We start from the raw sequence: 17,398 nt of genomic DNA on the forward strand, positions 1-17,398 counted from the left end.
TTAGCCCAATTTTCACCAAATTTGACGTGTATCATCTTCAGACCATGCTGGCAAAAAGTTATGGATTTTGTGTCAATATACGTAACGGTTCTCATTTAGCGCATCAACGAATTTGCTGGAAAGGTGCCAAAATGCATTTGAGGATGTATCTCTGCAACGCTTTGACATATTTGCACCAAACTTTGTATGTGTCATCGCCACCTCACACTGACCATGCCACATAAATTTGGTAACAGCGCCACCTATTGGTCAAGAGTAATAAACCATTCATTAACCATGAGTAATTACACTTTTTAAAATGCTAATAACTTTTTAATGCATTAGCCTATTTGAAGGAAACTGGGCTCAAAATATTCCCTGGCTTATGCCGATAACATAGATACCAAATATACCACGGTAAGCTGAACTTCCGGTCCGCCATTTTGATTTATGTTGAAAACATACTTTTTCGAACTCCTAATCAACCGTATGTCCGATTTTCACCAAATTCGAATCAAAAGATCTTCAGGCTATACTGATTCAAAGTTATGGATTTTGAGTCGATAGACAAAACCGTTTTCGCATACCACATCGACGAATTTGAGGCACAATGAGAAAATGACACTTGAAGCTGTATCCCTGGAATGCTTTGGCATATTGACACCAAACTTTGTGTGTGTCATTGAAAAGTCACACAGAGTACACCAAATTGATTTTATAACAGTGACACCTATTGGTCAAGCTTGATAAGCCAAGTAATCATGCTACTAGAGGTGGTATTGGTGTTTTTTTTTTTTTTTTTTTTGCCATTTCAAATACAATAATTCCAAAATTGCTGTTATTGCTCATTAATGTATTTGGTGTGATGCTTCATGCGATGCTTAGCTACTACATTTGCCGTTGGAGTGCTTGGCCCCGTAATTGCTGCTTGCAGCTATATTTATTATTATTATTCTTCCGACTGGGCGTCTATGGCAGCCCATAGAACCGAATGCGGGAAAGTTGTAATGGTTTGACATTCTGATAGAGGACAGTGCCAACATTAAGTACACCAATTTTGGTGTGTCTAAGTCAATCCCTCTAGCGCCACCAACTGTCCAAAATTTCACTTTAATTTTGTTAATAACTTATTAACCCTAAGGCCAATCAACGAAATTCTTTTTTCCTCTAATTTCTGAGCTCATGCCGATTCGATTGCACCCTACGAAGTCATTTCCGTCATAGAAATATGACCGCCATTTTGAATTTCTTTAAAAACCTACTTTTTCGAACTCGTCCTAGACGGTTTGTCCGATTCACACGAAAATTGAACCATATCATCCTCAGGCAGTGCTGACCAAAAGTTATGCAAATCAAATTGATTCGTCAAACCGTTTTCGATAAACGCTCTAACAAATTTTATGTAGTGCTTACAAAAACAGTCGTAAGGCTGTATCTCGGCAACGACTTATCCTATTCAGACCAAACTTGGTACATGTCATAACAAGCATGACCTGAGGCAACATGCTGTGATTGGGCGCAGCGCCACCTACTGATCCGGAGATATGAAAAACTGCTATTTTTGCTTATAACTTCTGAACAGTTTGTCCAAAAATCATAACATTGGTCTTGTTAGATTCAGGGCAACATGCCGAGTCGACTGATATCCAATTTGACCATTTCGGCCATTTTGACTGTCGGCCATTTTGAATTTTGTGCTAAAATGCTGTATTTTAAGAACGCATCAGCAGATTGTTACGAAACTTGGTATGGTTCATCAGCACAATGTCCTGAAGGAGCGTGAGAAGTTTCAAAACAGCGCCACCTAGTGGTGATCTTCTTTTTTTAAATGCTTATAACTTTGGGTGTGGTTGACTTATTTTCACGAGACTCATCAAATTGGACTCCTGAAACCTTACCGAGTCCTATGATACCAAACATGCTAGGTTTTGCCTTTCGGTTTGTGTAGCGTTGTGATTTAGCGCTTAAAAAACATTTGGCTATATCTTCGAAACCGCTTGTCTGATCGAGACGAAACCACCGTCAGAAGTTCGGAAACATAGGTCGATAGCTATACGCCAATGCCCAAATACCAAAATATTGATAGTAAGGGGTAGTAATATTCAATCAAAGTCAAGAGTCAGTCATTTTTTACGTGCTTTTTCATATAAATGTCTATAACTCTGAAGTGAATTGAGATATTTTCACCAAAATTGACACACATATGTATGGGCTCACTCTGAGCACACATAAAAAAAATGGTGGGACTGAGCCTCTTGGTGGCGCTATAATAGAACAAAACATGAAATTCTCATTGACTTCAATACAGTTTTGTGAAATAAAATGCTATACTAAACAAATGCATTGGTGTAATATTACGAAACTCAGAATGTGCCAACAACACCATCCCCTGAAGGTATTCAAAATATTTTGAAACAGCGCCACCTAGTGGTCAAAAGTTATAACTCAATTTATGTAAAGGCTAATAACTTTTGAATAAATCTGGCTATTGACATGACGCTGGTCTTTGTAGATTCCTTGGGTCAAGTCGAGAACATAGATACAAAGTTTTCCTTATTTGGCTGAACTTCCTGTCCGCCATTTTGATTAATGTTGAAAACCTACTTTTTCGAACTCCTCCTAGACCGTTTGTCAGATTTTCACCAAATTTGACGTGGCTCATCTTCAGAACATGCTGGCAAAAAGTTATGGATTTCGTGTCGACATACGAAACGGTTCTCATTTAGCGCATCAACAAATCTGCTTGAAGGGTGCCAAAATGCATTTGAGGCTGTATCTCTGCAAAGCTTTGACATATTTGCACCAAACTTTGTATGTGTCATCGACACCTCACACTGACCGTTCCAAACTAATTTGGTAACAGCACCACCTATTGGTTACACGTGATAAGCCAATAAATCCTATTACTAGTTGTTGTGTTGATTGTTTTCAAGCCATTTTGCCTAAAATAATCTTAAAACTGTCTTAATTACTCATTCCTGCCGTTCGTCTGAAGCTTGCTTCTGTAGTGCTTGGCCCCGTTATTGCTGCTTGCAGCTATATTTATTCTTCTTCTTCTTCCGCCGCAAGTCTATGGCAGCCCATAGAACCGATTGCGGGAAAGTTGTATAATTTGGCACACTGATAGAGGACAGACCCAACATTAACTATCGCTAATTTGAAGTCTCTAACTCCTACTCTCTAGCGCCACCACTTGTCCAAACTTTCAATGTTTGTATGCTAATAACTTTTGAACCGTAAGCCAGAAAATGGAAATTCTTTTTTCCTCTGAATCCTTGACTCATGCCAAGTCGAATGAACCCCAAAATTCAAAAATCGCAAGGTTTAGTTTTTTCGCTATTTTCAATTTTTCGAAAAACATACTTTTTCGAACTCGTCCTAGACGGTTAGTCCGATTGCCACGAAAATTGGCTCAGATCATCTTCAGACCATGTTGGCAAAAAGTTATGGAATTCAAGTTGATTTGTCCAACCGTTGTCGAATGACACGTAAACAAATTTGACGAAAAGCACGCAAAAATGCACTTGAGGCTATATCTCAGCAACGGTTTGGCATATTGAGACCAAACTTGGTGTATGTTATAATAAGCATGACCTGAGACTACCTGCAGTGTTTCGACACAGCGCCACCTAGTGGTCAGGAGATATGAAAAATGCATATTTTGGCTTATATCTTCTGAATGGTTTGGCCAAAAATCACACAACTGGTCTCTTTAGATTCAGTGAGTCATGTCGAGTCGTATGATATGCAAATTTCCAGTGTCAGCCATTTTAGGCGTCGGCCATTTTGAATTATGTTTTAAAATGCTGTATTTTTTCAATGCAGTATCGTATCGTTTCGCAAATAATTACAAAAATATTCGGCTCCATGCCCTGAAGGTACTCAAAAAGCTTGGTGGCAGCGCCACCTTGTGGTCAAGAGTTATAATGAATTATCACAAAAATGCTAATAACTTTTGAGTAAATTAGACAATTGAAATGCAAATGGTCTCACTATATTCTTTGGGTCATGCCGAGAACATAGATACCAATTATGCCAAAATTGGCCATACTTCCTGTCCGCCATTTTGATTAATGATGAAAACCTACTTTTTCGAACTCCTCCTAGACCGTTAGTCCGATTTTCACCAAATTTGACGTGAATCATCTTCAGACCATGCTGGCAAAAAGTTATGGATTTCGTGTCGATATACAAAACGGTTCTGATTTAGCGCATCAACGAATTTGCTGGAAGGGTGCCAAAATGCATTTGAGGCTGTATCTCTGCAACACTTTGACATTTTTGCACCAAACTTTGTATGTGCCATCGCCACCTCACACTGACCATGCCACATAAATTTGGTAACAGCGCCACCTATTGGTCTAGAGTAATGAACCATTCATTAACTATGAATAATTACACTTATAAAAATGCTAGTAACTTTTTAATGCATTAGCCTATTGTAATGAAACTGGCCTCAAAATATTCCCTGGCTTATGCCGACAACATAGATACCATATATGCCAGAGTAAGCCGAACTTCCTGTCCGCCATTTTGATTTATGTTGAAAACCTACTTTTTCGAACTCCTCATCAACCGTTAGTCCGATTTTCACCAAAATTGACTCAGATGATCTGTAGACTGTGCTGACAAAATGTTATGGATTTTGTATCGATAGACAAAACCGTTTTTGCATACCACAGCGACGAATTTGAGGAACAATGCCAAAATGACACTTGAGGCTGTATCTCTGCAATGCTTTGGCATATTGACACCAAACTTTGTTTGTGTCATTGAAAAGTCACACAGAGTACACCAAATTGAGTTGATAACAGCACCACCTATTGATCAATTTTGATAAGCCAGTAAATCATGCTACTAGAGGTTGTATTTATGATTTTTTTAGCCATTTCAAATACAATAATCCTAAAATTGCTGTTATTCCTCATTAATGCATTTGGTGTGATGCTCCATGCCATGCTTAGCTCCTACATTTGCCGTTGGAGTGCTTGGCCCCGTAATTGCTGCTTGCAGCTATATTTATTATTATTATTCTTCCGACTGGGCGTCTATGGCAGCCCATAGAACCGAATGTGGGAAAGTTGTAATGGTTTGACATTCTGATAGAGGACAGTGCCAACATTAAGTACACCAATTTTGGTGTGTCTAAGTCAATCCCTCTAGCGCCACCAACTGTCCAAAATTTCACTTTAATTTTGTTAATAACTTTTTAACCCTAAGGCCAATCAACGAAATTCTTTTTTCCTCTAATTTCTGAGCTCATGCCGATTCGATTGCACCCTACGAAGTCATTTCCGTCATAGAAATATGACCGCCATTTTGAATTTCTTTAAAAACCTACTTTTTCGAACTCGTCCTAGACGGTTTGTCTGATTCATACGAAAATTGAACCATATCATCCTCAGGCAGTGCTGACCAAAAGTTATGCAAATCAAATTGATTCGTCAAACCGTTTTCGATAAACGCTCTAACAAATTTTATGTAGTGCTTACAAAAACAGTCGTAAGGCTGTATCTCGGCAACGACTTATCCTATTCAGACCAAACTCGGTACATGTCATAACAAGCATGATCTGAGGCAACATGCTGTGATTGGGTGCAGCGCCACCTACTGATCCGGAGATATGAAAAACTGCTATTTTTGCTTATAACTTCTGAACAGTTTGTCCAAAAATCATAACATTGGTCTTGTTAGATTCAGGGCAACATGCCGAGTCGACTGATATCCAATTTGACCATTTCGGCCATTTTGACTGTCGGCCATTTTGAATTTTGTGCTAAAATGCTGTATTTTAAGAACGCATCAGCAGATTGTTACGAAACTTGGTATGGTTCATCAGCACAATGTCCTGAAGGAGCGTGAGAAGTTTCAAAACAGCGCCACCTAGTGGTGATCTTCTTTTTTTAAATGCTTATAACTTTGGGTGTGGTTGACTTGTTTTCACAAGACTCATCAAATTGGACTCCTGAAACCTTACCGAGTCCTATGATACCAAACATGCTAGGTTTTGCCTTTCGGTTTGTGTAGCGTTGTGATTTAGCGCTTAAAAAACATTTGGCTATATCTTCGAAACCGCTTGTCTGATCGAGACGAAACCACCGTCAGAAGTTCGGAAACATAGGTCGATAGCTATACGCCAATGCCCAAATGCCAAAATATTGATAGTAAGGGGTAGTAATATTCAATCAAAGTCAAGAGTCAGTCATTTTTTACGTGCTTTTTCATATAAATGTCTATAACTCTGAAGTGAATTGAGATATTTTCACCAAAATTGACACACATATGTATGGGCTCACTCTGAGCACACATAAAAAAAATGGTGGGACTGAGCCTCTTGGTGGCGCTATAAATAGAACAAAACATGAAATTCTCATTGACTTCAATACAGTTTTATGAAATAAAATGCTATACTAAACAAATGCATTGGTGTAATATTACGAAACTCAGAATGTGCCAACAACACCATCCCCTGAAAGTATTCAAAATATTTTGAAACAGCGCCACCTAGTGGTCAAAAGTTATAACTCAATTTACGTAAAGGCTAATAACTTTTGAATAAATCTGGCTATTGACATGACGCTGGTCTTTGTAGATTCCTTGGGTCAAGTCGAGAACATAGATACAAAGTTTTCCTTATTTGGCTGAACTTCCTGTCCGCCATTTTGATTAATGTTGAAAACCTACTTTTTCGAACTCCTCCTAGACCGTTTGTCAGATTTTCACCAAATTTGACGTGGCTCATCTTCAGAAAATGCTGGCAAAAAGTTATGGATTTCGTGTCGACATACGAAACGGTTCTCATTTAGCACATCAACAAATCTGCTTGAATGGTGCCAAAATGCATTTGAGGCTGTATCTCTGCAAAGCTTTGACATATTTGCACCAAACTTTGTATGTGTCATCGACACCTCACACTGACCGTTCCAAACTAATTTGGTAACAGCACCACCTATTGGTTACACGTGATAAGCAAATAAATCCTATTACTAGTTGTTGTGTTGATTGTTTTCAAGCCATTTTGCCTAAAATAATCTTAAAACTGTCTTAATTACTCATTCCTGCCGTTCGTCTGAAGCTTGCTTCTGTAGTGCTTGGCCCCGTTATTGCTGCTTGCAGCTATATTTATTATTCTTCTTCTTCTTCCGCCGCAAGTCTATGGCAGCCCATAGAACCGTTTGCGGGAAAGTTGTATAATTTGGCACACTGATAGAGGACAGTCCCAACATTAACTATAGCAAATTTGAAGCCTCTAACTCCTACTCTCTAGCGCCACCACTTGTCCAAACTTTCAATGTTTGTATGCTAATAACTTTTGAACCGTAAGCCAGAAAATGGAAATTCTTTTTTCCTCTGAATCCTTGGCTCAGGCCAAGTCGAATGAACCCTAAAATTCAAAAATCGCAAGGTTTAGTTTTTTCGCTATTTTCAATTATTCGAAAAGCCTACTTTTTCGAACTCGTCCTAGACGGTTAGTCCGATTGCCACGAAAATTGGCTCAGATCATCTTCAGACCATGCTGGCAAAAAGTTATGGAATTCAAGTTGATTCGTCCAACTGTTGTCGAATGACACGTAAACAAATTTGACGAAAAGCACGCAAACATGCACGTGAGGCTATATCCCGGCAACGATTTGTCATATTGAGACCAAACTTGGCGTGTGTTATAACAAGCATGAACTGAGACTACCTGCTGTGTTTCGACACAGCGCCACCTAGTGGTCAGGAGATATGAAAAATGCATATTTTGGCTTATAACTACTGAATGGTTTGGCCAAAAATCACACAACTGGTCTCTTTAGATTCAGTGAGTCATGTCGAGTCGAATGATATCCAATTTTCCTGTGTCGGCCATTTTAGGCGTCGGCCATTTTGAATTATGTTTCAAAATGCTGTATTTTTTGAACGCAGCATCGTATCGTTTCGCAAATAATTACAAAAATATTCGGCTCCATGCCCTGAAGGTACTCAAAAAGTTTGGTGGCAGCGCCACCTTGTGGCCAATAGTTATAATGAAATATCACATAAACGCTAATAACTTTTGAATAAATTAGTCTATTAAAATTAAAATGGTCTTGCTATATTCTGTGGGTCATGCCGAGAGTATTGATACCAATAATGTGAAAATTGGCCTTACTTCCTGTCCGCCATTTTGCTTAATGTTGAAAACCTACTTTTTCGAACTCCTCCTAGACCGTTAGCCCAATTTTCACCAAATTTGACGTGAATCATCTTCAGACCATGCTGGCAAAAAGTTATGGATTTTGTGTCGATATGCGTAACGGTTCTCATTTAGTGCATCAACGAATTTGCTGGAAGGGTGCCAAAATGCATTTGAGGCTGTATCTCTGCAACACTTTGACATATTTGCACCAAACTTTGTATGTGTCATCGCCACCTCACACTGACCATGCCACATAAATTTGGTAACAGCGCCACCTATTGGTCAAGAGTAATAAACCATTCATTAACCATGAGTAATTACACTTTTTAAAATGCTAATAACTTTTTAGTCCATTAGCCTATTGCAACGAAACTGGGCTCAAAATATTCCCTGGCTTATGCCGATAACATAGATACCAAATATGCCAGTGTTTACTGAAGTTCCGGTCCACCATTTTGATTTATGTGGAAAACCTACTTTTTCAAACTCCTCATGAACCGTATGTCCAATTTTCACCAAATTCGAATCAGATGATCTTCAGACTATGTTGACACAAAGTTATGGATTTTGTGTCGATAGACAAAACCGTTTTCGCATTCCAAAGCGACGAAGTTGAAACACAATGACAAAATGAAACTTGAGGCTGCATCTCTGGAATGCTGTGGCATATTAACACCAAACTTTGTGTGTGTCATTGAAAAGTCAAACAGAGTACACCAAATTGATTTCATAACAGTGCCACCTATTGGTCAAACTTTATAAGCCAAGTAATCATGCTACTAGAGGTGGTATTATGATTTTTTTTTTGCCATTTCAATTACAATAATTCCAAAATTACTGTTATTGCTCATTAATGTATTTGGTGTGATGCTTCATGCCATGCTTAGCTCCTACATTTGCCGTTGGAGTGCTTGGCCCCGTAATTGCTGCTTGCAGCTATATTTATTATTATTCTTCTTCTTCTTCCGCCGCAAGTCTATGGCAGCCCATAGAACCGTTTGCGGGAAAGTTGTATAATTTGGCACACTGATAGAGGACAGTCCCAACATTAACTATAGCAAATTTGAAGCCTCTAACTCCTACTCTCTAGCGCCACCACTTGTCCAAACTTTCAATGTTTGTATGCTAATAACTTTTGAACCGTAAGCCAGAAAATGGAAATTCTTTTTTCCTCTGAATCCTTGGCTCAGGCCAAGTCGAATGAACCCTAAAATTCAAAAATCGCAAGGTTTAGTTTTTTCGCTATTTTCAATTATTCGAAAAACCTACTTTTTCGAACTCATCCTAGACGGTTAGTCCGATTGCCACGAAAATTGGCTCAGATCATCTTCAGACCATGCTGGCAAAAAGTTATGGAATTCAAGTTGATTCGTCCAACTGTTGTCGAATGACACGTAAACAAATTTGACGAAAAGCACACAAACATGCACGTGAGGCTATATCCCGGCAACGGTTTGTCATATTGAGACCAAACTTGGCGTGTGTTATAACAAGCATGAACTGAGACTACCTGCTGTGTTTCGACACAGCGCCACCTAGTGGTCAGGAGATATGAAAAATGCATATTTTGGCTTATAACTACTGAATGGTTTGGCCAAAAATCACACAACTGGTCTCTTTAGATTCAGTGAGTCATGTCGAGTCGAATGATATCCAATTTTCCTGTGTCGGCCATTTTAGGCGTCGGCCATTTTGAATTATGTTTCAAAATGCTGTATTTTTTGAACGCAGCATCGTATCGTTTCGAAAATAATTACAAAAATATTCGGCTCCATGCCCTGAAGGTACTCAAAAAGTTTGGTGGCAGCGCCACCTTGTGGCCAATAGTTATAATGAAATATCACATAAATGCTAATAACTTTTGAATAAATTAGTCTATTAAAATTAAAATGGTCTCGCTATATTCTGTGGGTCATGCCGAGAGTATTGATACCAATAATGTGAAAATTGGCCTTCCTGTCCGCCATTTTGCTTAATGTTGAAAACCTACTTTTTCGAACTCCTCCTAGACCGTTAGGCCAATTTTCACCAAATTTGACGTGCATCATCTTCAGACCATGCTGGCAAAAAGTTATGGATTTTGTGTCGATATACGTAACGGTTCTCATTTAGCGCATTAACGAATTTGCTGGAAGGGTGCCAAAATGCATTTGAGGCTGTATCTCTGCAACACTTTGACATATTTGCACCAAACTTTGTATGTGTCATCGCCACCTCACACTGACCATGCCACATAAATTTGGTAACAGCGCCACCTATTGGTCAAGAGTAATAAACCATTCATTAACCATGAGTAATTACACTTTTTAAAATGCTAATAACTTTTTAATGCATACTGATTCAAAGTTATGGATTTTGAGTCGATAGACAAAACCGTTTTCGCATACCACATCGACGAATTTGAGGCACAATGAGAAAATGACACTTGAGGCTGTATCCCTGGAATGCTTTGGCATATTGACACCAAACTTTGTGTGTGTCATTGAAAAGACACACAGAGTACACCAAATTGATTTTATAACAGTGTCACCTATTGGTCAAGCTTGATAAACCAAGTAATCATGCTACTAGAGGTGGTATTGGTGTTTGTTTTTTTTTGCCATTTCAAATACAATAATTCCAAAATTGCTGTTATTGCTCATTAATGTATTTGGTGTGATGCTTTATGCGATGCTTAGCTACTACATTTGCCGTTGGAGTGCTTGGCCCCGTAATTGCTGCTTGCAGCTATATTTATTAGGGGCCAAGCACCGAAGGTGCGTAGGCACCTATTGTTTTCGTTGGCGTTATTATTATTATTCTTCTTCTTCTTCTTCTTCTTCCGCCGCAAGTCTATGGCAGCCCATAGAACCGTTTGCGGGAAAGTTGTATAATTTGGCACACTGATAGAGGACAGTCCCAACATTAACTATAGCAAATTTGAAGCCTCTAACTCCTACTCTCTAGCGCCACCACTTGTCCAAACTTTCAATGTTTGTATGCTAATAACTTTTGAACCGTAAGCCAGAAAATGGAAATTCTTTTTTCCTCTGAATCCTTGGCTCAAGCCAAGTCGAATGAACCCTAAAATTCAAAAATCGCAAGGTTTAGTTTTTTCGCTATTTTCAACTTTTCGAAAAACTTACTTTTTCGAACTCGTCCTAGACGGTTTGTCCGATTTTCACGAAAATTGGCTCAGATCATCAACAGACCATGCTGGCAAAAAGTTATGGAATTCAAGTTGATTCGTCCAACCGTTCTCGAATGACACGTGAAAAAATATGACGAAAAGCACGCAAAAATACACGTGAGGCTATATCTCCACAACGGTTTGGCGTATTGAGACCAAACTTGGTGTTTGTTATAATAAGCATGACCTGAGACTACCTGCAGTGTTTCGACACAGCGCCACCTAGTGGTCAGGAGATATGAAAAATGCATATTTTGGCTTATAACTTCTGAATGGTTTGGCCAAAAATTACAAAACTGGTCTCTGTAGATTCAGTGCGTCATGTCGAGTCGATTGATATCCAATTTTCCCGTGTCGGCCATTTTAGGCGTCGGCCATTTTGAATTATGTTTCAAAATGCTGTATTTTTTGATCGCATCATCGTATCGTTTCGCAAATAATTAAAAAAATATTTGGCTCCATGCCCTGAAGATACTCAAAAAGTTTGGTGGCAGCGCCACCTTGTGGCCAATAGTTATAATGAAATATCCCATAAATGCTAATAACTTTTGAATAAATTAGACTATTAAAATTAAAATGGCCTCCCTATATTCTGTGGGTAAAGCCGAGAGCATTGATACCAATTATGCGAATATTGGCCATACTTCCTGTCCGCCATTTTGATTAATGTTGAAAACCTACTTTTTCGAACTCCTCCTAGACCGTTAGTCCGATTTTCACCAAATTTGACGTGTATCATCTTCAGACCATGCTGGCAAAAAGTTATGGATTTCGTGTCGATATATGAAACGGTTCTCATTAAGCGCATCAACGAATTTGTTGGAAGGGTGCCAAAATGCATTTGAGGCTGTATCTCTGCAACGCTTTGACATATTTACACCAAACTTTGTACGTGTCATCGCTACCTCACACTGACCATGCCACATAAATTTGGTAACAGCACCACCTATTGGTCAAGAGTAATAAACCATTCATTACCCATGAATAATTACACTTATAAAAATGCTAATAACTTTTTAATGCATTAGCCTATTGCAACGAAACTGGTCTCAAAATATTCCCTGGTTTATGCCGAAAACATAGATACCAAATATGCCAGATTAAGCTGAACTTCCGGTCCGCCATTTTGATTTATGTTGAAAACCTACTTTTTGAACTCCTCATCAGCCGTTAGTCCAATTTTCACCAAAATGTAATCAGATGATCTTCAGACTGTGCTGACAAAAAGTTATGAATTTTGTGTCGATAGACAAAACCGTTTTTGCATACCACAGCGACGAACTTGAGGCACAATGACAAAATGACACTTGAGGCTGTATCTCTGCAATGCTTTGGCATATTGACACCAAACTTTGTTTGTGTCATTGAAAAGTCACACAGAGTACACCAAATTGACTTGATAACAGCACCACCTATTGGTCAATTTTGATAAGCCAGTAAATCATGCTACTAGAGGTTGTATTTATGATTTTTTTAGCCATTTCAATTACAATCATCCTAAAATTGCTGTTATTGCTCATTAATGCACTTGGTGTGATGCTCCATGCCATGCTTAGCTCCTACATTTGCCGTTGGAGTGCTTGGCCCCGTAATTGCTGCTTGCAGCTATATTTATTATTCTGCTTCTTCTTCTTCTTCTTCCGCCGCAAGTCTATGGCAGCCCATAGAACCGATTGCGGGAAAGTTGTATAATTTGGCACACTGATAGAGGACAGTCCCAGCATTAACTATAGCAAATTTGAAGTCTCTAACTCCAACTCTCTAGCGCCACCACTTGTCCAAACTTTCAATGTTTCTATGATAATAACTTTTGAACCGTAAGCCAGAAAATGAAAATTCTTTTTTCTTCTGAATCCTTGGCTCATGCCAAGTCGAATGAACCCCAAAATTCAAAAATCGCAAGGTTTAGTTTTTTCGCTATTTTCAATTATTCAAAAAACCTACTTTGTCGAACTCGTCCTAGACGGTTAGTCCGATTGCCACGAAAATTGGCTCAGATCATCTTCAGACCATGCTGGCAAAAAGTTATGGAATTCAAGTTGATTCGTCCAACTGTTGTCGAATGACACGTAAACAAATTTGACGAAAAGCACGCAAACATGCACGTGAGGCTATATCCCGGCAACGGTTTGTCATATTAAGACCAAACTTGCCGTGTGTTATAACAAGCATGAACTGAGACTACCTGCAGTGTTTCGAAACAGCGCCACCTAGTGGTCAGGAGATATGAAAAATGCATATTTTGGCTTATAACTACTGAATGGTTTGGCCAAAAATCACACAACTGGTCTCTTTAGATTCAGTGAGTCATGTCGAGTCAAATGATATCCAATTTTCCTGTGTCGGCCATTTTAGGCGTCGGCCATTTTGAATTATGATTTAAAATGCTGTATTTTTTGAACGCAGCATCGTATCGTTTCGCAAATAATTACAAAAATATTCGGCTCCATGCCCTGAAGGTACTCAAAAAGTTTGGTGGCAGCGCCACCTTGTGGCCAATAGTTATAATGAAATATCACATAAATGCTAATAACTTTTGAATAAATTAGTCTATTAAAATTAAAATGGTCTCGCTATATTCTGTGGGTCATGCCGAGAGTATTGATACCAATAATGTGAAAATTGGCCATACTTCCTGTCCGCCATTTTGCTTAATGTTGAAAACCTACTTTTTCGAACTCCTCCTAGACCGTTAGCCCAATTTTCACCAAATTTGACGTGAATCATCTTCAGACCATGCTGGCAAAAAGTTATGGATTTTGTGTCGATATACGTAACGGTTCTCATTTAGCGCATCAACGAATTTGCTGGAAGGGTGCCAAAATGCATTTGAGGCTGTATCTCTGCAACACTTTGACATATTTGCACCAAACTTTGTATGTGTCATCGCCACCTCACACTGACCATGCCACATAAATTTGGTAACAGCGCCACCTATTGGTCAAGAGTAATAAACCATTCATTAACCATGAGTAATTACACTTTTTAAAATGCTAATAACTTTTTAATGCATTAGCCTATTTGAAGGAAACTGGGCTCAAAATATTCCCTGGCTTATGCCGATAACATAGATACCAAATATACCACGGTAAGCTGAACTTCCGGTCCGCCATTTTGATTTATGTGGAAAACATACTTTTTCGAACTCCTGATCAACCGTATGTCCGATTTTCACCAAATTCGAATCAAATGATCTTCAGGCTATACTGATTCAAAGTTATGGATTTTGAGTCGATAGACAAAACCGTTTTCGCATACCACATCGACGAATTTGAGGCACAATGAGAAAATGACACTTGAGGCTGTATCCCTGGAATGCTTTGGCATATTGACACCAAACTTTGTGTGTGTCATTGAAAAGTCACACAGAGTACACCAAATTGATTTTATAACAGTGTCACCTATTGGTCAAGCTTGATAAACCAAGTAATCATTCTACTAGAGGTGGTATTGGTGTTTTTTTTTTTTTTAGCCATTTCAAATACAATAATTCCAAAATTGCTGTTATTGCTCATTAATGTATTTGGTGTGATGCTTTATGCGATGCTTAGCTACTACATTTGCCGTTGGAGTGCTTGGCCCCGTAATTGCTGCTTGCAGCTATATTTAGGGGCCAAGCACCGAAGGTGCGTAGGACCCTCTTGTTTTTGTTGGCGTTCTTATTATTATTATTATTATTCTTCCGACTGGGCGTCTATGGCAGCCCATAGAACCGAATGCGGGAAAGTTGTAATGGTTTGACATTCTGATAGAGGACAGTGCCAACATTAAGTACACCAATTTTGGTGTGTCTAAGTCAATCCCTCTAGCGCCACCAACTGTCCAAAATTTCACTTTAATTTTGTTAATAACTTTTTGACCGTGAGGCCAATCATCAAAATTCTTTTTTCATCTGATTTCTGAGCTCATGCCGATTCGATTGCACCCTAGCAAGTCATTTTCCGTCACATAAATGTGGCCGCCATTTTGAATTTTTTGAAAAACCTACTTTTTCGAACTCGTCCTAGACGGTTTGTCCGATTCACACGAAAATTGAACCAGCTCATCTTCAGGGAGTGCTGACCAAAAGTTATGCAAATCAAATTGATTCGTCAAACCGTTTCCGATAAACGCTCAAACAAATTTTACGTAACGCTTACAAAAACAGTCGTATGGCTGTATCTCTGCAACGACTTATCCTATTCAGACCAAACTTGGTACATGTCATAACAAGCATGACCTGAGGCTACATGCTGCGTTTCGGCGCAGCGCCACCTACTGGTCCGGAGATATGAAAAACTGCTATTTTTGCTTATAACTTCTGAATAGTTTGTCCAAAAATCATAATATTGGTCTTGTTAGATTCAGGGCAACATGCCGAGTTGACTGATATCCAATTTTACCATTTCGGCCATTTTGACTGTCGGCCATTTTGAATTTTGTGCTAAAATGCTGTATTTTAAGAACGCATCAACGGATTGTTACGAAACTTGGTATGGGTCATCAGCACAATGTCCTGAAGGAGCGTGAAAAGTTTTGAAACAGCGCCACCTAGTGGTGATCTTCTTTTTTAAAATGCTTATAACTTTGGGTGTGGTCGACGTATTTTCACCAGACTCATCAAATTGGACTCCTGAAACCTTACAGAGTCCTACAATACCAAACATGCTAGGTTTCGCTTTACGGTTTGTGTAGCGTTGTGATTTAGCGCTTAAAAAACATTTGGCTATATCTTTGAAACCGCTTGTTTGATCGAGACGAAACCACCGTCAGAAGTTCGGAAACATAGGTCGATAGCTATACGCCAATGCCCAAATGCAAAAATATTGATAGTAAGGGGTAGTACAATTCAATCAAAGTCAAGAGTCAGTCATTTTTTACGTGTTTTTTCATTTAAATGTCTATAACTCTGAAGTGAATTGAGATATTTTCACCAAAATTGACACACATATGTATGGGCTCACTCTGATGACACATAAAACAAATGGTTGGACTGAGCCTCTTGGTGGCGCTATAATAGAACACAACATGAAATTCCCATTGACTTCAATGCAGTTTTCTGAAATAGAATGCTATACTAAACAAATGCATTAGTGTAATATTACGAAACTCAGAATGTGCCAACAACACCATCCCCTGAAGGTACTCAAAATATTTTGAAACAGCGTCACCTAGTGTTCAAAAGTTATAACTCAATTTACATAAAGGCTAATAACTTTTGAATACATCTGGTTATTGACATGATGCTGGTCTTAATAGATTCCTTGGGTCAAGTCGAGAACATAGATACAAAGTTTCCCTTATTTGGCTGAACTTCCTATCCGCCATTTTGATTAATGTTGAAAACCTACTTTTTCGAACTCCTCCTAGACCTTTTGTCAGATTTTCACCAAATTTGACGTGTATCATCTTCAGACCATGCTGGCAAAATGTTATGGATTTCGTGTCGATATACGAAACGGTTCTCATTTAGCGCTTCAATGAACCTGCTGGAAGGGTGTCAAAATGCATTTGAGGCTGTATCTCTGCAATGCTTTGACATATTTGCACCAAACTTTGTATGTGCCATCGACACCTCACACTGACCATTCCAAACTAATTTGGTAACAGTGCCACCTATAGGTTACACGTGATAAGCCAATAAATCTTATTACTAGTTGTTGTGTTTATTGTTTTCAAGCCATTTTGCCTAAAATAATCTTAAAACACTTTTAATTACTCATTCCTGCCATTCGTCTGAAGCTTGCTTCTGTAGTGCTTGGCCCCGTTATTGCTGCTTGCAGCTATATTTATTATTATTCTTCTTCTTCCACCCCAAGTCTATGGTAGCCCATAGAACCGATTGCGGGAAAGTTGTATAATTTGGCACACTAATAGAGGACTGTCTGAACATTAACCGTAGCAAATTTGAAGTCTCTAACTCAAACTCTCTAGCGCCACCAATTGTCTAAACTTTCAAAAACTTGATGCTAATAACTCTTGAACCGTAAGCCACAAAATGAAAATTCTTTTTTCCTGTGATTCCTTGGCTCATGCCGAGTCGAATGGACACCGAAATTCAAAAATCGCAAGGCTTAGTTTTTTCGCTATCGTCAATTGTTCGTAAAACC

The 17,398-nt window shown here is 38.8% G+C and overlaps 1 long non-coding RNA gene across 2 annotated transcripts; it reads right to left on the reverse strand.

Annotated features, from left to right (window-relative positions):
- Window positions 1-2,064: 2,064 nt before the first annotated feature.
- LOC127968490 (uncharacterized) lies at window positions 2,065-16,976 on the reverse strand. 2 transcript variants are annotated; one of them, XR_008155987.1, is made up of 3 exons: window positions 12,256-12,848; window positions 6,484-8,415; window positions 2,065-2,403 (listed from the first exon to the last, which is right to left on the reverse strand). It is a non-coding gene; the product is annotated as an uncharacterized LOC127968490 (long non-coding RNA). The 2 variants fall into 2 exon arrangements; XR_008155988.1 differs by lacking the exon at window positions 12,256-12,848 and adding an exon at window positions 16,864-16,976 and having other exon boundaries at window positions 2,077-2,403; window positions 6,484-6,887.
- Window positions 16,977-17,398: the final 422 nt, after the last annotated feature.

The sequence above is a fragment of the Carassius gibelio genome, chromosome B11, assembly GCF_023724105.1.
Source record: "Carassius gibelio isolate Cgi1373 ecotype wild population from Czech Republic chromosome B11, carGib1.2-hapl.c, whole genome shotgun sequence".
Taxonomy (NCBI): Eukaryota; Metazoa; Chordata; class Actinopteri; order Cypriniformes; family Cyprinidae; genus Carassius; species Carassius gibelio.